The 26,554-nt window shown below is 44.8% G+C and overlaps 1 long non-coding RNA gene across 1 annotated transcript; it reads right to left on the reverse strand.

Annotated features, from left to right (window-relative positions):
• Nucleotides 1–309: 309 nt before the first annotated feature.
• On the reverse strand, nucleotides 310–23,118 carry LOC309676362. The gene is made up of 4 exons (XR_014269593.1): nucleotides 23,068–23,118; nucleotides 5,475–5,553; nucleotides 4,503–4,641; nucleotides 310–431 (listed from the first exon to the last, which is right to left on the reverse strand). It is a non-coding gene; the product is annotated as an uncharacterized lncRNA (long non-coding RNA).
• Between the last annotated feature and the right edge of the window lie 3,436 nt (nucleotides 23,119–26,554).

The following is a 26,554-nucleotide window of genomic DNA, read 5'->3' on the forward strand; positions in this document are numbered from 1 at the left end:
TGGACAGGAAGATTTCCAGTGATTCGTCTGTTTCCAGTTAGTCCCCTAAGAGCACTCCTGCCCTTTCTTCCTGCTTGTAATAGCTGGAGAAGTCTCGGTCTGCTGGGTCTAGTCAGTGGCTGTGGGTGGTTTGTCACTGATTTCTGTGGACTTGGATCATTGCTCTTTGACTCAGTTTCCCTGTCTGTAAACAAGACCTTCAATAAGGGCATGGTCTCTTCAGGGCATGGAAGAGATGCTGAGCACCTGAGATGAATACTGCTACCTGATAATACTGTAATTGCTGGCAGTCACACTAGACCTGAATCTGCAGATACGAAATAAGGCTGTAATTTCTGATTTCACTGTTGTCCCACTTCCAGGTAGGGAAACGGAGCTGGGTGTGGTACAAACCCGCCACATTCAGTCTTCTTAGCCTTCAGTCTGGATAGCTGCAAAGATGAACAGAAGAATTTAATGCCTAACATTTTAACTCGGCTTGATACGCTTCACAGTAGCATGTAAATAAACTACCTTATTAGGAACGCTCTATTCCTGACATATAACCCATTTCTCATTTAGCAGATTTAATTTTGCAGGCTATGTGCATTTTTTACATGACAATGAAGATGTGAGGAAACAGCTCTTTATCATAGAAAGACACCAACAGCAGAAACTCTTTTAAGAGTCCATCATTGCTTCTTTTTTAGAGTCGGAGCCCAAGACAATTCTACCGTGGATTTAGTCATATATGGCATTAGGCATAGCTTTATTGCAAACTTTATAACTCTTAATCACTGCTGTATTTCATAGCAACTCTCAAGTAATAATATCGGTGGATATCAAATCTTAAATACATAAGACTCAGTTATGATCTTGCAGAACACAGAGGCTGCTCAAATCCAGTCCAGACTGTGAACTCACAATCTGCTGTTTACTTAAAGTATATAGAAAGCACTTGACCTCTTCTTAGTGGCATCCATGTGGAAACACTCGACAATAGAGGCCTTACTTGGTTTTCTTAGGAATCAAGTTTCGACATTTTTATCTCCTCTAATTAAGGTCAGCGGTGATATACTCCTCTTCTCACCCCACTCCTGCACCAAAATTGCGAGCACTTATCCAGCCCCAGTTACCCTGTGTGAAACATACTGGGCCCAATTTTGCATATGCAATTCCAGGGGGGGTGAACAGAGTCACAGAGACTTGGGGCTTTGCTGAACCAAATGCTGCGTCTGAGCTTTTGTGTTCACGTGCTCCTATGCCACGATAAGCAGCAGAGTCTAATAATCAGAAGAAAACAGGAGGCAGGGGGTAGGATTGCTGCAAATGTAATTCCACTATGCGAATATTTCCTAACCCACAGCGCATGTTCCCACCCAGTGGGGAAGGTGTGAGAGATTTCTGAAGGAGGACAGCGGAGAGCAAATCTCATCTCCATTTGCAACACTGTAAGTGCTAATTGCAGGCAGGAAGGAAGGGTGTAACTGGTAGACGGCTAGGAGAAAGCCTGGGGAATACGGCACAAGGACTAGTTTTGTCATTGTCGAAGAAATCCATGAGTGCTTCACATCCCAGCATCCCTGGAAAGATTCACTTCAACACTGCTGTGCTTTGGCTCAAGCCCTGGCTGCATCTTCGTGAAAACCCTCGTCACGCTCAGTGGGGCACCTCCGAGAAATGCTAATGCCCCCACCAAGGCCGTTGTGTTGGGGTGGCAGAGGACACTTCCCAGCCCACCACCAAGGCTGAAAGAACACATCCCACTGAATAAGGGGCATTTGGGGACTAGACTTATTGTTAGAAAGCACCGGTAGCTTTTCAGAGCAAAATACATCCTGCTTAGTAATTATCTCTTTTCTACTAAAAAGATGATTTATTTTTATTACTATTTATTATTGTCGAGTAGGTAGCAGCTATGAATAACTAACAACAAAAGGGAGAGGTTTGTGAAAGAAACCTCTGTTGGTAGAAGTCACCTTACATATGTAAAACCACAACTGGGCCAAGCAGCTGCAGACCTTGGTATTTATTTAGGCTTGTAGCCGATGCATTGCCCTCTTTCCCTTTAAACTGACCTGTGCTCATTTCTCACATGTAGCAGAATATAATTGCCAGAAAAGAGCCAACGCTGTCCTTTTTTTTTATTAAAAAAAAAAAAAAAAAAAGAATAAAACTAACAGAGTTGTGCCCTATGTGAGATTGTCTTGACCCTTTGCAAAGGCAGGTCTGCGAGCCAGATCCTCGGTGCCTCTATCAAGCACATGCTTCCAGTTGAACTCTTTTACTTGTTCTGAACTCTGCTGTGGGTACAGGATCAGGTCACTTGTTCTCTGTAGAGAGTAACAGCCCCAAAACATTATCCCCCCACACACCCCCTACACCCCCCACTGTTTTTGTAAGTAGCTGGAAATGTCTGTTTGCTTCTAGGGGCAGAGTGGGGCAGCCTGTGCTGTTGGGCAGCCAGCGCAGCGCCGTGGGTTCCTCACTCCAGAGGCATGGGGACAGCGTTGGTAGTTCCCTGGTGCTGGAGAGACGTGTCGGCACAGTCTGACAACCTGGAGAGATGGATTTGTCATGTAAAAGTAGAACGTTACTAGCTCCCAAAAATGTTTTCTTGTTGGCAGCCGGGCAGCCGCCGTGAAGGAAGGTGATGGGCCATCCTAGGCCAGCAAAAGGTTTTGTGCTATTCCTTAGTGGAGAATAGTGCAACAAAAATTAAGGATGTTCAGCCTGAAAGAGCTCAGTCACTCATGCCACAAGGAAGATTATATTTAATTAAATATTGAACCCCTTTATATATTTGTACCAGGCTTTGAATTGCACTGCCTTTCCTTACAACCAGAGGACGTTCCCATATCTTCAAAGGTCTTGCAAATAAGGCTAGTTCAGAGTTTTGTCTCCCCTGGAACTGAAACTATGTTGAAGCTGGAAACCAGCAGCTCTTGAAAATCACTCTGCCAGCAGAGGAGGCCAGGAAAAGGAAAAAATACAGTATTCCAGAAGTGAACTACACGGTGACTTTTTAGTAGCAGACAAACAATATCATTACTTACTACCTGCTTTGTTATGCAGGAGGGCTGGGTTACACATCTTCCATTTAGTTCTGTAACTGACCCTTCCACTTCAGTTACTCCTTGTTTCATTTCTGCACTTTCATGACTCTCTTTTGGGGAAATCTTCATATTCCTGCCAAAATGTTGTCACTGGGGACTGCTTAGACATCCTCAGACTCAGTTTAAATCCCCTTGGATTTAAACTCCCATCTTTTTTGCAAGTATGCTGTGAGTTTTCTTCATTGCTGGGATATGTGTTATCTTGTTCAATTGCATTTAATTTTGCATCAATTTGCACATTCTTGTCCTGGGCTGAATCCGTCAAGATTTTCCCATGGCACATTTTGCCTCTGCTGTTCCCGTGACACATGTTCCTTCTGCTGTGGCAAGATCTACTTTGTGGATTCGTCTTTTTTTTTGAGAAAAGTGAGACTGTTTTTCCCAAGTTCAGGTTCTCGCCGTTAGGATTTTCTGTGCCTTCGCAAATTTGTATTGATTGACAGTTTAGATACAGTCTTGTTCTGTTCAGTAGGGATGAAACTCGAAATCTTTCTCACTTGAGTCTATTAGTTGGGCTGAGCAAAAGGTTGTGGTTTGTGCCATGGTATCTGGTTTGCTGTTGGGTGTTTTGTGCTTTCTTTAAGCCTATGTCTACATTCACAAGGCTAAATTTTAAATACCATCCAAAGACTGGTCATGTGTGTGCCACACTGGGACCTCTTTTCGAAGAACACCTTTGGGCAAGTCACTTGACCTCTTTGTGCCTCAGTTCCCCATGAATAACAGGAGAAAATAATATTAACGCAAGTCTAACTTTGTTCAGATATTGTGAGGATCAGTGTACGAGCAGAGGGTGATATTCTTGGGTATTCCAGTAATAGGGGTCACAGAAGCTAGATAGTAAAATAAAGCAGCAGCTAGTTAAAGACTTTCTCAGCTGGTAAGGATTAGTGTTGATTTTAAAATCTCTGGCTCTTGACAAATTGGGAGAGTTACTAATGTAGTTTAAAAAAAAAAAAACAAAAACAAAACACAAGACCAGCCTCCCAGCTGAAACAAGGGTGTTAGCAAGTCTAATAGTGCAGCGTAGTGTACCTTATCTCTACCTCGGTGCACAGTCAAAGGCACATTTCCAGCTGTGCCCGTGAGCACTATTTGGTCATTGAACAAAGCAACTGGCACCTCGTATCCAACCTACTGAATGATCACAGCCTGATTCAGGTGCACAAACAAGTGCAGAAATGAGCTCCATGCACAGAACTCATTGTTATTCAATCAAGCCTTTAATTGTAAATGTTTTAAGCAAGGAATTGCCCTGTTTTATGAAAGTGTGCTCAGCATTACTCCACCACGGACATCTGTCATTCAGCAGGCACCACCCAATAAAAGTGCTTAAAATGTTCTGTTCCTCAATTAAAATATAAACCAGAGCTGTTTAAGGGCTTTTACGAGGTGATTTCTATTTACCTGACAGATTTCCACATTGGAGGAGCATGAAGCAGCATTTCAGTTTCTGATCAGAAGAGATGGCTCCACAAAATAGTAAAGCTTCAATTGTTTTAATTTCTTTCTTTTTTTTTTTTTTAACTTCAGGAATGGTAAAAATCTATGAAGAAGAAAGAAATTCATATGCTGGAGAAAAGCTCAGAACTAGGAAGGGTTGTTGCTGATCATGCATGTGCTACTCCCCAAAAGGAGCCAGATCACTTCGGCCCTGGGCTTGTACATTGAAGGAACATGGGAACCAGAACGAACCTCTGGAGCCTGCGTCAGCACCTGCCAGCCTTGTCCAAATATCATCTGGCAAAAGGCAGGAAAAAGTATGCTCTGCTCTGATCTAAAACAGCCTCTTATGAAGAGGAATGAGACTATGGCTAGACAAAATCTCCCATTTTCCCTTGGTTAAACACTGGATGAATATTCTAATGGTTATTCCACTGCACATGGATATCTCATCTCCTGTCCTGCCTTACTATGGCTCTGAATAAAGGCCTTTCTTTTTTCCTACTGCTACTGAAGTGGGAGTGGACCTTACACTGAAAACAAGAATTCTCACAAAAAGAAGCCCGCTACTTCTCTTTCTTCCAGACCCTCAGAAACTCACCTTCACTGACATGAGAGATGCCACTTGTCAATGGCAGCATGGCTGCTTCAAGCACATCCACTTAGGGTCATAGAGTCAAGATCGCCCACGTTAGAGATGCCACCTTTTGCAGCAGTAATGATAAAAGCTCACTATGTCATCAATAGATGCACCCATGTGTGGCCCACCAGGATTTAACCATATCCAATCCCTCTCTGGTACATCTCCTTGCTGAACCACATTTGGGAAGCCACTGCCAGCTTATGTGGGAAGCTGGCAAGCAGGGAAACGGTGGCCTGATCCGTCTTCAGCCTGGAAGCTGCAGAAAAGGCTTTGCTTTGTTTTGTGCATAGTACCTGGAAAAGCAATGGGCTGATCCACAGTCTCCTGTGCTCCGTCCTCCGGCAGGCCATCGCTTCACTGTATCAAGTCAGCCTCAGGACAGAGGATGATGGCAATGTCAGGACGAGAAGGACGAGAAGGTTGTACCCTTGCAAGACAAAGCCTTCAACAGCAAACCTCACACCCAAGCTTTCTGCTCTTGCCAAGTAACAGTAATTTTTGGACCAATTCTCCCCATCTTACATTACCATCATGTCCCTCTTCATCACACCAGGGTTGCAGCTGGTCTCTGGCAGCAGGGACAAGCAGAAGATGGAGCCTGTGGGGCTGTGTCGAGGGAAGTGAAGGTGGGTGAGGTTGCTCCACTCTTCTCTACAGCTGGATGCCACCCTGCTCCTCCCTGCAGCTGCTTTCAGGTGCCTGCAGCTCCACAGAGCTGCCACATCATGTAACGACCCTCACAGCAAGACAAACTGGGATCTCACATCACACCAGCCCACCCTGGGAAATGCAGCCTTCTCCCAGGAGCTTCAGGTATCCTGTGTTCATCTTGCTGCACCTCACTGAAGAAACACAACTGCCTGCACCAGAGGTAAAAATAATTGCTGATACTAAGCCTCAAGTTATCGAGTCTCTGCTGAGCTGCATCATTATAATCTTCCAGGAGAAATGTTAATTTCCTTTTAAAATTAAGGAAAGGAAAAGGAAACAGCAACTAAACCCAAGAACAGGTAAACAACTTACTCCTGGATTTTGCACTGCAGGTACTCAGAGGAGGCTTTCTCCCTTGAACCGCACTGCTCAGAAAATGCTAGGAAATCTTATGTTAGTCCTTAACTCAGTCTGTTCTGTGTTTTTTTTTCTTCTCCAGCAGCAGCATGAGTTAAGGATGAGGCATTAGCCCTAGCTGCCATACCCCCACTGTCAGTTCAAGTCAGATTCTTCATGTTATTTATATGTACCCTTTTGTAGGCTTATCGATTACACAAGTGAGTTCTCAAGTGCTTGGGCACTCAATACAGCCACACAATGGAGGAAAGCGTCCAGGTTAACACGGAATTACACATGTGCTGAACATACAAGAATAAATAGTGACATGTACAATTCAAAGTCATGTTTTAAGAGCTTTCTGTTTTGTTGCAAGGCAGCACTTCACACTATTAAAAATAAAACCTGCATTTTAATTTCTAAGGTGTAGCAACCAAAGTTTGTCAGTTATTCTTAGCCATGGCAGAATTGCCATCTTCAGGCTACTTTTGAACACACCAGATTATTCCACAATAATCCCAAATCCAGTGCAAGCTCCTCCCTCCCCTCTGTTCATTTTACCCTTTGCATTATGAATGCTGTGGGTAAGGACTGCCGGTTTCACAGGGGGCTTGGTATCACAGAAAGCTGGTTGTTGATCTCTGGATGCCTGCAGGCCAGCAATCTGTGCTACAAGTTACCCCTCTTTAAAAAAAAAAAAAAAAGGCAAAAAAAAAAGACAAGTGGATAAAACTGATACAAGCATCTGTAACAAGCTAATTGGACCCTTGTGGGCAACATAGCAGATACAAAATTAAAACAAACAAAACATCTCATCGTAGAACTGTACTTTCAGGACTGTTATCACAAAGGGATCCGTCTGGATTTTTATTTTAGTTTTGTTTTGTTTAAAAGGACCTAATTATGGCCAGAGCTGGAGTATCACAAGTCTGTTTTCATCTATAAAGAAAGGATATTTTGCCTCTGAACCTGAGAAATTGTTAGAAGTTGGTAATTAGTATGACTTGTTAATAGAGTTTGGCTGTGATTAAGCTGTGATTGAGTGTGAGTTTGGTTCTTGTCAATGTGAATGCCTGTAAGGTTGAGAGATGTTTAATGAGACACCTGTTGTCAGCAGCACCCGGTGGGCTTTGTCGTGCCTGATTGGAATTTGTACGGCAGAACAGGAGCAGCAGCATGCCGAAACGCGGCAGCCGGTGGGCACTCGGCTCTGCACAACCCCAGACGGTGGCTCATCGGCAGCGTGAAAGGGCCTGAGTGTAAAGGAGGGTCAGACCCACTGGGTATGTGCACCCAGCTGCAAAGGGCTCCCCTCGGTGAGACTGGGCTTGCACCCTTCAGTGTGGCCAAAGCCTGCGCTCAGATGCACTGGGGACAGGCCATGTCCGATGGGTCTCAGTGTTTGGTATGTTAAATCATCCACAGCCGTGCAATTACATCTATCTTGGGGAGCGCAACAGGCAAAAAGTGTTGACAATTTATTCACTATGGGATGTTGGCATGTGCCACCATGCAGTGGTGGGTCTTTGGGAGAAGGCAAGAGAGGGAATGCGGCCAGGCAGGTTTGACACCCCCCCTTAAAATGTCAAGCCCTTGGGTAGTGGCAATACTGGGGCTCTTTAAAACGTGACATTGATGGAGAAAGATTCTGCACAGCCCAGCCCTTGTTCATCCTTCCCATTGGGCTTCATCCTCAAGGAAAAATGTCCCACTGAGTGACCTCAGTTTCTCCTGGGCTTTGGACAGAGAAAGTTTCCTTCACACACTGCATTTTTGTCTCAAAAATCGGCATAATTTTTCACGTGACTCCATGGAACCACTCCCCGCACTAAAATGGAGGCCTGATACTAAATTTGTGTATTTGAACTGCATACATAAAATATTATTTCCCCAAAATATCTATTAAACATTTTCAAGTGACTGCTACTGAAAACATACCTGGGTTTTGCATGCACAAAGCCAAAGAAGCTGGAAGCAATCAAGCTGGCCACTGTGACAGTCTTTTAATATTTGAGAAATACCTCAGCTGGGAACAAGAGCAGAAACATTTCGGCTCGTGTAATGTCCCTCAGGAAGGACCATTGGCTTTGTGATGAATCTGAGCAACCACTGGATGGCATTGCTCTACACGAATGTACCTGCGAGCACAAGCAGCTGAGCGAGAGCGGAGCAGGCTGCTATGTCAAGGAGATTAATTCAGACCCGAGAGGCTCAGGCCACCGTGACCTTACCACTCCTTTAAATAATATTCAGACTTCTCTTAGCTGCCTGGCTATGAGCTCCAGGCACAGAGTTTGGTCAGAGCGAACAAAGCTGACATCTCAAAGCAAACTTATTACTAGGCTGAGTGCATTTTTCTTTCATTTTACTTTAGATCAAATATTCAGCTGGTTTTTGATGGTTTTCCTTCTCATGAGATGGGAAGAAGAATCGTTTGTAATTTATGACCATATCAGGGCAAGCACACCCGGCCAGCGAGCGACGACTTGACTGAAGCCCTGATCCTGCAGACATGCTGGCCAGCCAGCTCAGCTCCTCGGGCCTGGCACTCTGGTGGGAGCCAGCTAAGGCTGTTTAGCTGAGCAGGCAACTAACTCATCTGTAATGTGAAAAGCAAAACTAAAGAAAAAATAAAAAAAAATGTGTCCCCAGCATGTTCTGCTTTAATGTGGGCTCCAGAATATTGAGACCGGGTTATGATCCTGAGTGCAGTGCCTCTCCATGTGGCAGCGGCCTCTCAGCACGTGTTAATACAAGTTTGCCTTCTGCTACATCACTTATTGATAAGGAATCAGCTGGTGGCGAAATAACCTGATGTTCATATTTTCCCCTGGAGGTCTGTGTTTCTCTCATTAACAACTCTGTGTGTTGGCCTAGTTCCTTTAACGACTGCATCTGGCCAAGTCTATCTGAAAATGTTGTTGGCCCAGTTGATGCCCAGAAGAAATTTGCTCATGGCTTTGGAGATGCAGCAGGATATTTGGAATTGCAGCCCCACAGAAAGTGTATCTGTAGGGGAATGCAGTATTTGTGAGGGTCAAGTTTGAAGTCACTTCACAGTTATAGCCAGCACGTGTATCTTCAAATTAGGATATAACTTATCATCAAGTGAGTACTTGTACATTGGCTGTTAGATAAAGCCGTTCTGGGCACAGATTGCCTATTAGTATTGCCCCAGTTTTGACCAGTCTAATAAATTTAATAATCATAGTCAATTAGATAATTCCATTCACACTGGGAGTAAAATTAGATGGTCAGTTCAAGCACTGCAAAAGTCTCTATGCTCCCAGTTCTCAGGTCCATACTCAAACCCCTCACTCAGCTGCCTTTTTAAGGACTAGAGAAGTAGGATGAGTAAATCACTTTATAAGATAAATGTTACATTTCTTTTATTACCCCATTTGTCTCCTTTTTCTGGACCTACCTCATAATCCAAACAAGAGAACTGTATCCATCTTGATCTGCTCAGCAGTCCACTGGTAAATGCTTTCTACTGTCAGAAATGCTTAGGCTTGGTGGGAAATTAAGGTTGTACCAGCAGTGGGTTGTTGAGGTCCCAGTTCTGGTGGCCACCACTCTGTTACAGTGACTCCAAGAGGAGGCTGGACAACTGCTGTTGATTAACTGCTTAATGTCTCCTACTAGGGACTGTTGCTCGAGGTTTCTGTATCATCTGTGGGGAGACCTCTACAAAGTGACACAAGCCTTAAGTGGTTTCACTCTTTTTCCATTGACTTCAGAGGAAAAGGCAGTTTGTTCCCAACTTCAGCACCCCAGGGCTGTGTTTGAGTACAATTGGGATAAATCTGAATATCTGCATTTATTTAAGAGTCAAGGACCATTAGGGCTAAAAAGAAGGGTGCTTACTATTACTCCTCCACTGTACAACAGGCTGTCTCTGGAAAAGATCCCCTTGGACCCAGCATTCATGAGGGATGGCAGAAATCCCGACCAGGGTGCCTGGTGCTGCACTGGCTGTTTGAAGGCAGATCTGTGCAGGCAATCAGCTCAGCATGCAAATTTACCCTGGATCTTTCTAGAGTCAGAGCAACTCTCCAGACCTCCAAAAAGTCAAGGTGACCTTGGAAACTGCAGGGCAGTCCAGAATGCTGGCAGGCAAAGGGAATTCAGAAAAATGAAATTCTAGACTAATTCCAACCCATTACAAAACTCTCAGGGAAAATGAACTGTATCTGCTGAAGTGGCTCGTTCTGTTCAGTGGCACAATGTAATGGGGGATCTGTCACTGTCAGCGCTGCTCTTGTCTCGCTGAAAGCCACAGTGCCTTTCACAACCACTAAATAAAAATTCAAGCCAGCTGTCCCACCTGCCGGAGCAGTTTCTATTCTCGGCTCTGGTGTGCTGTAGGTATTGTGCTTATTGATTAGCTGTGGCTTATTGTCCCTTGACATTGTTAGGGAATATTCTCCTGGTGACAATCGCTAGAACTGATACAGGCAGAACATTTCAAACCTGGCTGTAGCAGCACAGGAAGGGCTGTGCTAGGCTGTGGTTACCTCTCCAGGTCAGACTACGGCGGGATTGGTGTGAAATGAAAAGGAAGCTAAAAAAGGAATGTTTTGAGAAGTCACCCAAGTCAGAAAAGACTGGGGGCCTCCCTGACTCTAGCTGTCAATAAGGTGTTAGATAGGGGAAGATTAACACCCTTTAGCAATGACACAGCTGTTCCATTGAAGGTGATAACATGCAATCAGGGGAGGGAAGAGTCTAGCACAGAATAATGAACAGAGCAAGCGAATATTAGCAAAAGGGAAGTTTTTAGCCCAAGAAGCTGAAAGAGCCTCTTCAAGCTGATTATTTTAGTGGACACGAATAAGTATTAAAAACCCAGAGCCTCACTTCAGGTCTGCAAAACAAGCTCAAATATTTACCCCTCTTTTTAAAGTCAGACTGGCTCCTAGGAAGGAGAAAAATAGTGATAATGTAAAGAATAAAGTCTCTTATCTGCCTTGGCAGTAAGCGTGCAGATAAACACAAAAATCCTTACCCTGAAGACGGCACGTAGCACTGAATTTCCTCATCTGAAAGCACAGTAGGATGTGATAAGAGTAGGTTTGGGAAGACAATAGATTTAATAGTGGAAAGAACCTAGTATTTTGTCCACTGTTGTCTTTTGTGGAAAGGAATCAGAACAATGAATTTCTCCCTCTGCTGCTAGTGGCTAAAGGTAGAAATTAGTGTTTTGATATACCTTCAGCTTTTCTGCTGACCTGACTGAGCTTGTCCACTGCATCAGGAACCCCCAGGTGCAACAGCAAAGATTTCTGCTGGGGGCTGTAAGACATCAGGATGATTAATGCAGAGTTAAACATGGGAATTAGATGATGCCAGTTACGGTGCAGTTTCACAGTCAGCTTAAGCAGATGCGAGGCCAGGTTGCCACCGTCGTTACCTCTCTGCTCACTGTGTACAAACAGCATTTCTTCAGCCATGTGGCCTGTTCCATGATTATATTTTGGCCGGACTTCAGCAAGATGAGGGTGTCTAGCTAAGAGATGGAGGAGAAAATGGGATCACCCCTTTAAATGCAGCGTAGGGTTAAGCCGATGATGAACTGTACTGTGAAGAAAACACAGTCTTCATAGGCAGTGCTTCCGGGGCTCATCTAACACCCATGCTCTGCCTATGTGCAGAGAATCCAAAGCCTGTGGTGCTCACTGAGAGAGGGAACGTTTTAATCGATCTCTACCAAACCCTTCAGAGCCCTGAATTCCTGCTGGGTAGGAACTGAGAACTGCCTGTCTATCCCCTACAGGAGTCAGGGACCTGCTAGTCCTTTGCTGCCTCACTCCCCGCTCCCCATCTCATCGATTACACACAACCCATCAGAAGAAGAGATTACTCTTAGCCCCCACAGCCCCAAAGCCGGCAGGTCCTGTTCCTCCCTGCTGGACACAGGCCAAGTCACCCACCTCCGCTCGGCCCCGCCCCGTGGGAGCATCCCTGCTCCCTCTGTGTCCCCTGTCACTCTAAACCGCTCCACAGCCGGGATCCCGCACGAGCCATTTTGAGGAATAAAGTGAGACAGGCCATGCCACCAGCTGGCAGGGAAGTGACAACAGCTACATCTGTTCGCTCTCCTCGGCGCTCAGGAGCTGTGACATTGCTATCGGTGCAGCCTGAAACAGAACAGGCAGGAGCTCCAGGGAAGAGGAGAGGGTCTGGATGGAAACAATAACAACCGCAGGGACACCACCGGCACCAGCGGGAGCAAAAATGTTGCTTTACCACTTCAGAGTGCAGCAGAGCATATGGACAGTCTGGGACTGTTGTCAGCAGCCCAGAATGGGGTAGCTCTGTTCTGGCAAACTCCATTTTTTGTCTTTATGACCAAAGAATAGTTGCATGTTGGAAGCTCTGTAGTTGCTAGGGGAAGAGCCATTAATATGTTGGTGACTGAGAAGTCAGCCAAAGCAAATGCTGAGATAAAATTACTTTTTCCCACTTCTGTTTCACCCTGAGTGTGTCAGCCACTGTGTTTTTTCTGCTCAGGGTACCTCATGCACACTGTGCTGTGCTAACTTCTTTGTCCTTTCTGATTTTATTTTTCACCTTTCCCAACCATGACTCCAAAGAATAATATAAATCTGACAGCCTGGAAAGACTTCTTACATGATAAATCCCTGCTTACTGGCAGAGTAAGACTGCAGACTGGTTTTCTGCTGTAAAAACTCTTCTATAATAGCCTGAAAAGTAAGAATAGCAAATAAAATAACAGTGCTAGTAATGGTGAGATTGTGCTGCTAAATCAAAGCATGAGAATGGGAATACACCCATAGGAGGGAGATCCTACAGAATAATTAATAATTTGGTGATGGGGCTCAAGGGTTCTACCTGGTTCCCAGCACACAAAAGGTTAACACGCTTCTTCCTGCCCAACTCTTGGGGTAACTGTGGGTAATCTCATTCCAGGATAGCAATGCTTTTTTTCTCCACCATAGGTTCACCTACTGGGGCAGGCAGTGGCTTCCCGGGTAAGGCTCTCCCTTTCTATGCTTGCAAGTGCCTGCACAGATGACAAGCCCAGTTCTGGAGAGGTTTAATCCAAACCAGAACAAAATATTCCAAAATAAATACATCTGTAAATCTCCTGGTTATAGAACAGAGTTCACAAAGCAATGGAGAGAATACAAGGTTAGTGTCTCTTAAGCACCCTCCCTCCCTCCAGCTCAGTCCCCATCCATAAATAACAGTGCAGCTATACAGACAAGATGAGATTTTTTTTTTCAAAAGCCCTCAGTTTTAAAGCAACTGTTCCCAATTCCCTCCAGTAATTCCCCAGACGTCCCCTTTACCCTGCTACACGGGAGTATGGCACCAAACCATTCTTTAAGGAAGTCAGCTCTGCCCACACCACTTACAGCTATTTTCAAAACTGGGAAACAATACAAAGCCGCATTTTGTATGACCATGCAATACCCTGCAAACACAAGTATTCATTTAAAAAATAGTCAAGGTGCTACAACTGCCAGCTTCTGACTCCACTGTGACACAGGCACATTTTTTTTCCACCAGAAGATTTTTTTTTCATCATGAGACACCGAACAAAAGTCACGAGCAGTTCCTCTGATCAAAAGAAATCTCTGCTAGAGTCTGCGGCTTGTTCACCCCATCCCTTCATGCCAGCCACTGTTCATTTCATTGAACATTCGCTCTGCTCTACAGTTGGCTCTTCAGAAAGTCAGAGCAAATTCTGCACTGTACAGTAATACCTTGAGAACAAATGTGTTGTTTCTATCAGTGGAAAAGGAATTTAACTATTCCTGAGACATGAAAATCTTGTACACAGCGGTTAGCAATGCTGGGATCCGTTAATATTGTTAATATTTTGCCTATACTGTCACTGTGGATTTACCTGGCCTTGTTCTGGTGGTAACCAGTGTTGTAAACAGAAATGGTATTAATTTTAAAAATGCTCTGCTTTTATTAAACAGAACAATTGACGTCTCAAAAAATAATAACAATAACCAATATGTCATAACCAGTTTGAAAGCCTTCTCAATCCCCAAGCTCATTGTCTCCAAAGATCTTGTGAATATTCATTTAAACACAGCAATCAGGGTAGGATTTCATTTGCAGCGCTTATCTACTAGATATATCTACTAGATACCTACTAGATACAGCACCTGTATCTACTCCCCAACATTCTCAGCATCTCTGAACACACCTAGTGACTTCAGTCTGCTCCATACGCAGATACTGTGCAATAATTAACTAGCCACTTAATTATAGTTAAAGTATTAAATTAGTCTACTCTAAAAGCATCTGGAAGTGTAGGAGGTGAGTTTTGTGAGGACAGGAACAGCATTTGCTGAATGTAATTTTGAGAACTTCAGTCAAACCATGAACTAGAGTGCTTCAGCTTGAGAGATCTATAGAAAAATGCATCTCTGTTTTGCATGAAACTTGGCTATTTTTTCCATTGGCTTCCATGCTAATTTGGAACAAAAACACAAGCATTTTGGCCTTTTCCATTACAGAGAGCAAGAGTGTGTCTCCGAGGTAGTGGGAACCACGATATCAGGAGCTGGAATGCAAGGTTGTGGCTTCTTTTTAGAAAACTGAAGAGGAGACAGGAACTTCAAAGACCCCGAAGAGCCAGGAATACTGGACTGCTGTCCTTACAGCTCGCTGACTTCCAACATATGGATATATGAAGGGAAAAGCCCTGCTGTGGAAGCCCCCAGGTGAGCATGAAAGCCACATGTTGTAAGCTCCCAGGTGACCAGCTACAGCTCCTGAACAGAAGCCATAAGTCTCGTAAAACCAAACGTCCATTGGAGTCTTTCCACTACAAGAAAGAAAAAAGGCAGCTTGGGATCTGATGCTCCCAAGGCTTCTCGATTCCTGGCTTCTCTCTGGCTTGGCAGATGCATTGCAAAGGAAACAGGAGCCAACAAGGCCGGTGGCTCCCAGTACCTCCCCGAGCAGCTGTGGTAGTCGGCTAATTGGTGGGAAAAAGCAGATTCTCTTGTAACTTGGTCAGCATCTGACCCATCAATTTTCTTTAATGGAAGACTGTTCCTTGAGGGAATTGCATCAGCTCCAGTCACTAGTGTCATGATAACCAGAAGGATAACCATGAGCTTTAGATCACGTTTGGGCATAAAACTTCATGTCCTTCGCAAAAGAATCATTACCCAAATTTCACACACGGTGAAACTGAGGCACCAAGAGGTGAAATTCCCTAAGCAGTGTTGTTCAGAAATTCACTGGTTCAGCTGGGTCTGGCTGTCAGCTCTCCCGACTTCAGCTCTTTTAGCATAGGCTGTGTTTCCATGTCATCACTGCACACAGGCAGCTATGGTGGCAAAAGACCACGGACTCATCTTTCTCACCTCTTGAATATTCAGTATCAATGCTCAAATATGGCTTCAAACGCTTTAAATGTTCTGAACTTTTCATTTAAATTAAAGAATGATCTTCAAGGTGAGGGAAGAGTGAGACCCTTAGGCTTTCTTTGGAAAAAAACCTGTAACTGTTTGAGGAAAATAGCCCTCCTCATTGATTCAAATGGAATAATTGAAGCACTGTTAATAGCTATTAGTTTGGTGATGAGAAGGCCCTATTTAGTGAGGCTAAAGGATTACAGAGGAAACAATTTGAATTCCTCAAGACGAGCTCCCTCTGGCACAGCACGCCCCCTCCAAAACCTCCTCCTCAACTTGGTGGCTGCCCAGCTGACTTTAAACTGCCAACACCGACAAAAAGGGGACGTTGCATCTTTTATAAACAGCCTTTTGTTTGCCGCTCTGACACCTGCGAAAAGCAAAATTGTTATTTTCTTGCTGCTTGTTGCTAGTTTGATGCCCGCTCTGGGGCCCTACATCAGAGACACTGTTCAAAACAGGTTGCAGGGGTCCGTTTCCGTGCTGTCTGCCGATGGTGCTGCCTGAAGGAAAACCATGGAAACGGAGTTTGACAGGCTCGCAGGGACCCGCGGCTGCCAGAGCCGCTGCCTTTGAGCGCCTGATGAAGACATCACAGAGCAAACACAACATTAAAACACTGCTGGCTGCTTTGCATCACTTAGAATGCAAATCTCTTTGTTCTGCTCGGCCCTTGCGTTTGGTAGCCGAGGAATCTGTGCCGTCATCTTACATGGATTTGACGACCTTTTTTACCTCTCTGTACACTCCCCCCCAAAAAATAATAATTTGTTGCGGGAGGGAGGCTTGGGTGGGGATGTACATGTGAAATGGCCCTGGCTTTTTTCAGTTCCTGGGATTTCTATGCACAAATTAAACACTGGTATTGCAGAGCAGAGCAGGCTGAGTTGCTTTGTTGCTCCCTGTGCGTTATTTGACTTGGATTCATTTACATTGCAACTCGCAGGGGTAAATTTTATGTCATCTTTATGTCACAGATTAAAAGGCAAAAATAATCCTTTATTTGAGCAGCACGTCCCTTCCAACACTTCAAGCCGTACAAATGACAACAGAGGAGAAAAACCTCAGACCTTCCCACCCTGCGTAATTCCAGTTTTATAACTTTTTATGCTAAATTTGAGCTGTGTGGTTATTAATTCCCCCCCTCCCTTTGTCAGTGGCCTGTATTTTCATTGCAATTTTTGATTGCCTTGGTCAAGAGCAGAACTTCAAAATGACCCATGCCTTGGTGCTCAGATGTGCCGTTTCAGTAGCACTTGACAAGCTGTGCTAAACGTGGGGCAGCCAGGAAGGCTTTTGTGTTGATTGGAGAGACCCTGATGAACATCTGCAGAAGGAAGGAGCTGGTGGGGGACAGCAAACAAGCTGACCGTCCTCTCAGAAGTGGTAATTTATCATTTCGTTCGTCCTGCGCTGCCTAACTCTCACATTACTCATTCTGGGAGAGGGCTATCGTCACTAAACTGGCACCAATACCTAACTGAGGCGTGCAATCGGGAAATTATTTTAAGCGCATGTTTAAATCTGCCTCTACCAAGATTCTGTAAGACTTAAATGGGCACTTAGGTTAAGACCGTTCTCAAGGGCTTTCCTAAAAATACAGGTTATCTAAGTAGCTTCTCTGTAAGCTTTGGGAAGCTTGTGCTCAAGGGCCCCAGAAAGCAGCCCATGACTGATCCCTGCCCGGACTGGAGGACTTGGCAGTGTATGAGCCATCTTCATGGATCTACCTTGGGGTTACACCAAAATGATGCTACTGCCTCCTGCCCAGATCTTTTCCTGATAAAGCTGGTGATCATTGGGAATAATCCATAGAAAGGCCACAGTTTTGCCACCCTCATTTTTAGTGGGATCAGTTCTACAACTGGGAACATAGGACAGACCTGAGGCTAAAGACATTTCCAAGTCATGGCCAAGTCCTTTTCCTTTCCTTGCCACTGCCACAGTGGATGTTGGTCTATGCCATCCATGGGCCCATCAAAATTAGGCATCTTCATACAAAGCCAGAGAAGAACTGTCTGCTTAGACAACGTTTTCTAGTAAGCAGCTGTTTTCTGCTTCCAGTACTGGTCCCAAGCTGCTTTAAGTCTCTTTTCCAGCTACAGCCTGGGAAAAGACACACTTTACAGCATGGGTTAGCTGTGTCTGCAGAAACTATTATTTGTGGGTGAAATCGGTGTGCAGTTACTGGAAAATACGGCTATAAATCTCCATGCAAGTGTTGAGGCCATGTCACAGGCTATTTTGGCAGTCGTCAAGGAGATCCAGGTGCTCTCGTTTCTCTCCACTTCCAGAGCTGGTTTGGGTTTTGCAAGTTTTTATCCTTTTACACTCTTTTCCACCCTGTTTCTTTCTTTTCAGGCCGACTCCTGGAAAGACCTTCCATTTTCTTATGGACTCATTGACTCTGTTTTCCTGACTCAAATTCCTCTGCAAGACCTTGCAGAAGTGGCATCAAAAAAATCATCATTTTGAGGCCACTTTTTTTTCCTGTCCATTGGCATCCTCTGAGTTTGAATTGTGATGTTTAGTTTTCACTGTGAAGCAAAGTCGGTGGTTTCCTGACTAATCCAAAGTCGTGTCAAAAAAGAAGAATGAAGACCTGAACAGTGCCCCAGAATGTCTCAGCAGAAGACAATCAAATTTCCATGTCAAAAAGAGGGCAAAACTAAGGATGTGGGACTTGCATGAAAAATCTTGTAGTTATTTTTTTCCTCTTCCTTTCTCTCACAGTGGGACAAATTCCACTTTTAGTTCAGTTCATCTGTAAAACATGAGGAGCCAGCTGAGCATAGCGTTGGCTCAGAATGAGGGCAGCTGACAAGGGAAAGGTAAAAGGAACTTGTAACTGCTGCAGTTCTCTCCAATAAATTATTTCAACACAAAAACCCCTCAAACTAACTTCCAAAGGATAGGGGAAGGCACTAGGATATCATCTAATATTCCCTGACATAGCAGAGTCCAAGGTGTAATTAATGAATTAGTCATTTCAATGTAGGCCATCATCTCCTATGTCTCAGTCTCAGGCTTTCTAGAGGCGTATGATGGCATTTTCCTCTGGTGCTCGCAGGGATTGCAAACAATAAGGAGGCAGCTCTAAGAGTCTGGGAGCAGAGTTAATGGTCAGCACTTGGGTGCAGGTGGAAGAGCAGTACATGAAAGAGCAGCAGAGAAAAAGGTTGGGACCAACTGCTTTAGCTCGCACATAAGATGACTGGTATTTTTGGGGTGAATTCTAGCTCCCACACTTCTACACTGTGTGTTACTTTGATTCAGGGACCACGATACCCAAAGAATAAAGCCTGCATTTCATACACAAGGTACTTTCCAAAAGTTCCATCATTCTCAAAGACTTTGGAAATTAATCTTCAAGGCAAGCAGTAAAAAAACCAGTTCATCAACAGCGTGTGACATGTCCCATGGAGCACCCTGCTCCTCTCCAGCTGCAGCTCTTTATGCCTGAAACCTTAGCTCTGTTTCTCCATCTCCTGAACACAGAGAGGTAGGATGGCACAAGGCGTTTCTCAAGGAACTGCCCCCAAGAGTGACAATGCTCAAGTGGAGCCTGAATCCCATCAGCGGGAAAGACCTCTCCCATCCAGACAGCAGCACTGATCAGAGAGTTTGGGACTCCCAGTATGTTACAATTTGCAAGTCTACAGCTATTAGACAGAGAGGGATATTCAGAAACAGCCTAATTAGTTGCATTTTCTTTTCTAACCTCAGTCAAAAACCAGTCAGACTATGCTTTAGATTTTGACACCCTATTAAAAGCAGAACACAGGCCAATAGCTTTCATTTTCCCTTGTGATGCTACAGACTCTTGTTTTTATAGTTTGACAGAGAGACATAATTAGGCCTCAAAAAGGACAAGTCTAGACTATTAGTTCCCCACAGAGGCTCCCTGGAAAATCAGAACCCACAATTATTCTCCACTTTCCCACTGAGGCAAATTTGCGGATATCTGCTCTCCTGCCTCAGACACCCTGTTCACAACCTTTAAGCCTGTGACTTTACAGTCCTTTCACTTGAAGGGCACAAAGGAAGAGACAGGGAAGGATGATGCCAGTATTGGACTTTCCAAAGGGACAAGAGCAAGTTAAGGACAGTATATGACATCACTAATGCTATAGGTGTGAGTGCTTTTCAGTGCTGCAGCCAGAGAAGCAAAGAAATTGATTGCCCAGTGACACTTGTTCACTGGAATCCTTGCCCATTCTCCTCCTCTGCTTCTGAGTTACCAGCAGCCTCACTTTTCGGTTCTCAACACCCAGGAATCGGATTCAGTCCCTGACTGCTACAGTCTCTCCCTCACAGGCAATCCCTTAGTCTGCCTTTGGCAAGTGATACATACCAGCTCCCCTCTGCTCTTAGTTTCCAAGTGCTTGGATGGTTTCCGTACCTCTTCTGTTGAGCTGCAACCTTGGACATACCTGATTCAAATGAGTTCTCAGCCTCAACATGAGCACAGAGCGCTGGTCCTTTGTTTTTGCAATAGCATCATATTTCAGATGCATCTTCAGTTTATAATCCCCAGTAATCCTCCGATCCTGCTGTGCCTAGCCAGCAGTCCCTAATTCTATGTAAACCATTCTACAGCTGTCTTTATTATATCACACGTTACTGTTTTCAAGCTATTTCCCCAATCTATGAGCATTGTATTGAATTTTAATCCTGTCTTCCAAAGCGTTACTCAACACATTGCCTGGGAATTTGACTCACAAGGAGCAACAGCTCCTCTTCCCTCTTGCCACCTGCCTCCCATCGCTAAGCTCAGTGCCCAGTCTGTTCCCATGCCAGGGGTGTGCAGTGCAGAATATGCTCATGGTGACCTTTTTTGTTGTTTCAGCGTTGTCCTTTCCTATGTGAAATGTCAAACCTACTCCAGACTATTTTGCCCCATGGAAAACCCTGGATGCTTGATACCAGGGATGCTTGATGAGCAGGAATTCTGGGCAGAGCTTACTTGCCTCTCAACAGGTGCAAGAAAATGCTTTCCATATCTAACAAGCAAGTTTTATTCCTCACTTTGGCAATGGGTCATCACATCCCTACCAGGCTCCAACAGAAACCAAAGCACTCCATCACGCAGGGGTGTTCAGTTGCTAAATGTCCCCAATGCAGACACTGGCACCTTTCCTGGGCCAAAAGGGCATCGGCCATGGAGAGCTGTGCAGATCCCGACTATAGCACAGCGCCCCGTAAGCACTCAATTAGCCCGGCTGCTTGCGCTCAGCCTCTCAAGCACTTGCTGGAAGTAAAATGCTTACATGATCCCTCTGCCTACAAGGCCTTGAAATCTTTAGGGGGCCTGGCTTTGCTGCCTGGTTTTCCATTGACAGGCTGATAGAGACATCACAAATCTCTCTAAAGGCCAGTCACTAGGCTTCTTTCAACATCAAAGGGTGTCAATGTTCACTCTGCCTCGGAGCCTGGGGCAATATAAATCACACATGAATAGGTGAACTGAGTGTTTGAGGTTAAATTCTCTCTGTATATACAAATATTTCTCCTTGGGTAACTGATATTATTGTGTTGTTTCCCCATCAACATCAAATATTTTCTATAAATCATAATATTCCAATGGAAGACAAAGCTTTATAGGTGAAAAAATAAAAAGGATGAACTCAGGTGTTGTGGGAAGAGAATTAACTCATTTTAAATATACAGTATCATTTTCTCAGAAGAACAGTCAGTAAACTGATGGTTTTTTTGTTGGGCTCTTTCAACGTCCATAGTTACGTTTATGTTCTTTTGGACTGAATTGAGTCTCTGATCACAGGGTTGTGAACCGCCTTCCCTGGAGCAGATCTGGCCTGTTTCTTCCCAAAAGCACTTGACCCCCGTCCAGGCTCCCACTGCCTGTGGAGCACCTGCTCCCCGCACTGCTCCTCCCTCCACACAGCTCTGGCAGCCGGTCGGCACACGGCACGAGCCGGGCTGCACAGATGCCGTCTCCTGGCTCAGGTCATCAGCTGGAGAAGGCGAAACGCCTGGGTGGTGGCTGTTTGGAGAGTCTGATTCACCCTGACTGGCACAGTTGTGGCACCTCTGAGGGGGGTCTTTGCCACCTCCAAACAGGAGACAGGACAGCTGGGGCTGTCAGTAAATTACACTGCTCAAAGATAGCTCTAATGCCTGCCTTGCCTTCTGCAGGCAGGGCCCTGGCAGGAGCTCCGGTGTCAGTGCCACATCAGCACATTTGCACGCCGCCCGCACCGCTGCCAACTGGCCCTGCCTGCTCCAAGCAGCAGTTGCAAGCACCTGATGCTGCCGCACAGAGAATTTGGTCCAGCATCTTGCAGAGTATTCAACAGATCATCCCGTGGGAGAGAGTGCCAGGTCCCCAGGGGTTTTGCTGTTCCCGGCAATGAAACGGCTATTAAATTCAGGCCGTTGGCTACTCGATAGACTTGCTCAGCTCCAAGCCTCCCTGCATCTCGCCTGCGCTCTCAGCAGACGGTTACATCCCCCTGGTTCAGTAGGGCAGGCAGCGAAGCAGACGGCAGCTCGGCAGCCTCTGCATCCTGCTGCACAGTGCACAGCTTGCCCTCCCCGCCGCCACTGCTGTTCTTCACACCAGAGAGGGATTTTTCCCTTGGGCAGCCACCCAGCCAGCCTCCAAGGCCTCGCACCAAGCAGAAACGGGAGCTGGGAAACTACCTGGTCTTAAATGGTGTGGGTTTAATGAGATTTTTTTTTATGATTTCTGCAGTAAATTGCCTGTGCTCAGCATTGTCTTGGAGTAAGTAACACCCAGCAGAAATTGTAGTGAGGCAGTAATTGTGGAGTAGCTAAGATCTCCGTGCCATCAGGCAGGGATTTTCATTTCATACATTAGTAACAATTTGCTGTCATAGTTGCATATAATCAGTACGTCCCTTTGAATGGGAAGAAGGAAAAAGGGGAGAAAACTGCCCAGCACTGGGGAAACATGTGGAGTTGCTGTGGGTTGTACGGATCTCCCCATCACCCCTCCAGCCAGCCAGGGGCTGCATTGCTACTCGAGTCACATACCCCTTAACACAAACTTGGGGATTAAGACTAGAAAAATGTGTTTGCTTGCCCATTTCTGGAAGGTTTTAGTGAGCATCGGGTGGATTATACAGCACATTTTCCATTACTGCCACTGCCCAAGCTGCAACAACGGCAGATTCCCAACCACCCAAATGCAAAGTAACTTTTTTAATGGAAAGCTGTTCCTTAGAAATATAGACTCCTAAAAGGGATGGGGAGGAGCGTCTCTCTGCTTTGCTCAGGGTTGCCATATAACACACATGCACCTACAGTGTTACAGGTATCTCAGAAACAGTCATTTTCTGTTTCATGCCGCACTGGCCTCCCTCCTTCTCGCAGCAAAATGTCCTCCTGCCCCTTGGGACCGTGTGTGTATTCTGATTACTGTCAAATGCACCAAGCAGTTTCCTACCTTCAGATGTCTGAGCTCTTGGATGCCGTATCCCGAGTTGGTTTTGGTTCCTGATTCCTCTCGTTGCTCCTCACCGTTGCAGCCGTCACGGTGTGAGGGAGGATGTGAGCCTGTGCTGTGTGATCTTGAGAGGTTATCGGGATGCTCTGGCAGGAGAGACAGCCATATCAGGGACAGGCACGCAACCTGAAAGGGCAATCGCTTCTGTCATGTGTTGCTAAACCAGCCTGTGCTTTGGCAAGCAGGGGACAGGCTGCTGTCATTAGACAGAAAGCATTTTGAAAAGCCAGAACAGTCGGTCAGAAAAATTCCCACATCACCTGATTTGGTGCAGGAGATATTCAGCACCTCAATCCTTCAAAGCCAGCATCCACACCTAGAGAAGAATTACCCTCTGGCACCCATAATCTTAATCCTTTTTTGGCACAACAGTGTTAGAGTCAAGGTTTCAGGCTTTAACTAGTGGGGGAATTGTGCTTCACCAGCAGCCAGAGTATTTACACCTCTGTGGTCTGTGCTCATTAGATGTTCATAGTAAGCCCATCGCCCTGGTATCTCCACACCTCTGTCCCGTCTCTAGTTTTTCACACAGCAAGAGCGAATGGCTTTCCCTGACATTTTAAATAGCCTTATAAGGACCATCATGGGATTTTTCACTCATTTGCATCCACTAATGTGAAGTTATGATGTGAAAATCTTCATGTTTCAAATAGCGTTTGACTCCTTCTGGGTTTTTTTTGACAGTCTGCTCAGCTGCAGTCAGGGAATGATTACCTTGCAGAAGTTGTACCTTGTCCATTGACTCGCTGGGCCCATCTCGTGTCTAGCTTAAAATCTGCATAATGAGAAGAAAGCCATTTTCCTTGCAATCCATTCTCCTGTTCAAAGCTTCTCATGTGCCAGGTTGTTGTTTTTTAATCACACAAAATGGTATATATTAATGAGCTCTGAAGTTACATAAAGATAGCTCTAAAGCATAAAAACACTAATATGCCCTGTAGCATTCAGTGCTTTGAACACAGAATGGCATCTGTGTGACAGTGTGATTGCACGCAGCTATGGAAACCAGTGCCAGAAAATGAGGAAATGCTGAACAAGTGGCGCAAGATTGGAAAAAAACTGGGAACAAAGATATTCAATTTGCATAAAAAGGCCTAGTTCGCTGCAGCCCGAATTGTGCGACTTTCTGCTTTTAAATTATTATTTTCGGGTTCTGCTGGCAACGTGTAGATTGTCTTTTTCCTGAAAGAAAATTTCCCTCTCCCTCCAGCCCCCATCAGAAATAAAGGGCAAGCTGGTTCCCGGGGCAGATGTGGCTATTCCAAACAGGACAAGTTTTGCAACCACAGAAGAGTGCAAGGCCTTTCCTCATCTTTGAGTTCATCCTGAGCAATTTCCTTCTCATTTCCAGATGGTGCCAATTAAGAGTTAGAACCCTTGCCCTAACGGTTGTTAACAAAACAAGCACAATCTGAGACTTTAATGAGTAAAACTACAGTCACATAATATGCCCAAGAGAAGCCAAAATGAAAAGAACGATTGCAGTTGGCAAACACTTAGGTTACTGAGTCTTAAAATGGTAAAATGCTAGGGTTGGAGATTTTATTTTTAATACTGAGGGCTGCCTTCTACTGCCGAGTTCAGTGGGATTATTTTGGGGCTTAAAGATAAGCGCTTGGATAAACCATTCCAATCAATGACTGAGGCAGGACTTAAACAGTAAAGCTGGGCCATATGTAATTCATATTAGAAGGTATTTTTCTAATATATTACTTTTATTAATCAGTAGTTGGTAATTAGGATAGCATCCATGCTTTAAAAAAAAAATCAGATAGTCCTGGTTAGAAGAGCTCACCATTGAGACATAACAAAACCCACCAGCTAGAAATGGAAGTTACATGAACTCAGGCCACAAACCAGATTCGCATGTTTTATGTCATGGGGAGGCAATTAACTCTTTTCACAGATTACCTAAGAATGTAATGGACAATCTGTCACTTGAAAACCTCACCGCCAGGGTGAGCACCTATCTAAAGAGCTTTCTGTACCACAGCTGTGTGCAACTTTTCTCAATATGCAGATTTCTGAAAATACTGCTACGGATGTTTCAGCTCTTAGGTAGCAAACCTTAAGCTTGCCCTGTTTGTATTAGTTACCTTTTCCTGACTCCACACAAATAAGTCGTGAACTCTGGGATTTGTGGACCGTGGTCTGAAAACCCCATCATTTTACTCAACCCAAAGTTCTGATGTTGATGGAAGAATTGCTGAAGAAATCCCCTTGTGTTGTGGAAGGGGTTCTTCTGACCATAAGGTCTATATACAGTCCATATTTAATATGTTGGAAGTGCAGTCTAGAGGAGATAAACCAAGCAAATGTTGGATAATCTTTTCCTTTCATAATTTATTTTTGTATTGGGAAAAATGCTGTGGTATCTTTATATTTGAAAATGCTTGATTTTTTTTGCTATGATCATATGCAAAGCCTGAGCACACACAAGCTGCACATCAAAACCACTGACACACCCTTCTACGTCGAAACCCATACCATGCCCATCATAGCATAAGCCTGTTAAAAACTGAAAGAAGAAATACAAATATTTCAGGCTGTTCTTCTATACTAATTTACAATATTTGCTTCCTTTCTCCCATGAAACACCAGCATGGACCAGAGCAGGTTTAACGTGTTTACATCACACAAGATGCTCCAGTCTTTGTATGAAACCTTAGAGTCTGCTGGCCAAGAGGTGGCACTAAGAAACACACTGTGCTGTAATAATTAAGGGAGGGGTGGGCTTTTCCCCCCCCCATCTTCAGATCTAATCTGCACAAATGTTGCTGCTCTGAGTACATGACAATAAACAAAACCCAGTTCAAGTTTCTCGGCACACTCTGTACTGTTTGGGCATATGCTGCATCGTGCTTGGGCTTTATTACAGAACTGGCAGTTCCACTTGCAAGGGGAGCTGTAACCCTGATGTGCAAACCTCTGAGGTTGCCTCTCCATAACTCAGAAGCTCTTATCTTTATTTCTCTTGTACTGCTAATTGAGAAGCCGGTGAACATCTAGGTTCAGGCGCTTGCTTGGGAATGGTATCACCAGGCACTTCTGGCCAGCACAAATGAGAAGTAGTTGCAATGATCACTTGTAGCATGAGCTGATGAATTCCCTCATTGTTTTAATTCTTCATCAAAATTTAAGATGACCCAAGCAGTTTGTGTCAGCATGCATTATAACTGTATCCCTCCCAGCTCAAGTAGAAGAGATGGACGTGCATGGTGAGGGGTGCAAAGGCTCAATGGGCAGCTGTCTCATCTGCCAGCTTCATGCAGTACATGTATAGGTACAACTTTGGGGCCCTTCAGATCACAGTGGGGCAAGGACAAAGAAGTGGGGTTGCCCTCCATGGTTCCATGCCCTGTCACAGCAGTGGAAGCAACACAATGAATCAGAAGAGGTGGGAATTGATGAAGAACATGGGAGATAA

The sequence above is a fragment of the Vanellus vanellus genome, assembly GCF_965231255.1.
Source record: "Vanellus vanellus genome assembly, chromosome: 11".
NCBI lineage: Eukaryota > Metazoa > Chordata > Aves > Charadriiformes > Charadriidae > Vanellus > Vanellus vanellus.